The following is a 1,464-nucleotide window of genomic DNA, read 5'->3' as shown; positions in this document are numbered from 1 at the left end:
GAAAAATAAAAAGAAAGTTACGGATCAGGACTCTCCGATCCTTACTGCGCATGTGTAAAGTCTGACCGTACAAATCGGGTCTACCCGATCCGTACCGCGCATGTGCAGATGTTTTCTTCTTCTTCTGTTCGTTTAATGGCAGTTTACTCCCCAGTGTACGAGGATACCGCCACCTGCTGACTGAGCGAAGGAACCCTATTGTAAACTGAATTAGCGTCGTTAAATTTGATTTAGTGATAGTCGAGTGTGTTTATGCTTGTTTGTGTGGAGAGGATTGTTGTAAAAGTGATGATGATGTCCACTATCACTGTCAATTGCCAGTAAACACTTAATCTGGCTGATGAATCTACACGTGAGATATTACAAAGTCTGTATTATTAACTCTGTCATTAGGCGCCATTCTTCTTATTTTACGGCGCTGTTGCTCAATTGGGGGACGCTCTCTGTTGAGGAGAAAAGCATGAATTTGTTTGTATACGGATTATTCATTGTTTAAATGTCCTGGTAGTCGCAAAGGAGGCAGAGCTGTTGAGAAATGCTAGGAGCTAACTGGGCGCTAACCGTACCATTCAAATATATTGAATGTCGCAATGTTGGCAAAGAGAGGAAGTGACGTAAGATTTGCGCATGCGGGGTACCGATCGGGTTTCCGGTACGGGTCGGGTAGTGACAGGGATAATTTGGCTTCATTTTTGTACAATGGGAGGAGGCGGGGTTGCGTCGTCCATGTTTTCTACACATGTGTGCAGTACAGGCAGCAGGAGACAGTGAGGTTGGATGCTAACAGGCAGGACTCGAAACCGGGCCTGCAGGGCTCTGTGAGTCTCTGACACCCTGACCCTGGCTGTACACTATTGTACTGAGCAGCGTGTGTGAGAGAGGTGATCTGACGTGTCTGAGCTCAGACTGCAGCTACAGGAATTTCCCTCTGAGCCTTTTTAGATGTAACTCCAAACCCGAGCAGGGGGAGGAGCCACAGACACAAACAGGAAGTAGAAACAGTAAACCAGCCCTCCTCCTGTCACACAGCCAGGGTGCTGATGGAGCTGAGACCTCCACCCACACAGAGAGACAAGCACTCCCACCCAAAGAGGCGGAGACAGAAACATGTACTACATATTGGTACTACGTGTAAATACTACATATTTGTCCTGCTGCAGCTGAGGAGCATAGAATCATTCAGTTAGTAACATAGTTTTCCCTTTTGTCTGATGTCACAGGAAGCTTCTCTCAGCTGCTTCCTCTGAGTACAGAGCAGGTTTCTGTGTGAGGGGAGGACATGGGGTCTGCTTTCGTGTGCAGAAGCCTTTACTGTACATGTGTGTTTGTGTTGGTGATCCGAGCTGGATGGAGACACTGATGAGCTGGACAGGTTCACTGTGACAGACCTGAGCTGATGGTTCATGTTAGCACGGCACTGTTTCTTTGCTGAAGTGTGTGTGTGTGTGTGTGTGTGTGTGTGTG

This window comes from Haplochromis burtoni, unplaced genomic scaffold (genome assembly GCF_018398535.1).
Source record: "Haplochromis burtoni strain Fernald_Lab_line unplaced genomic scaffold, NCSU_Asbu1 Contig_1985, whole genome shotgun sequence".
Taxonomy (NCBI): domain Eukaryota; kingdom Metazoa; phylum Chordata; class Actinopteri; order Cichliformes; family Cichlidae; genus Haplochromis; species Haplochromis burtoni.
Note: the sequence above shows the minus strand (reverse complement) of the source record.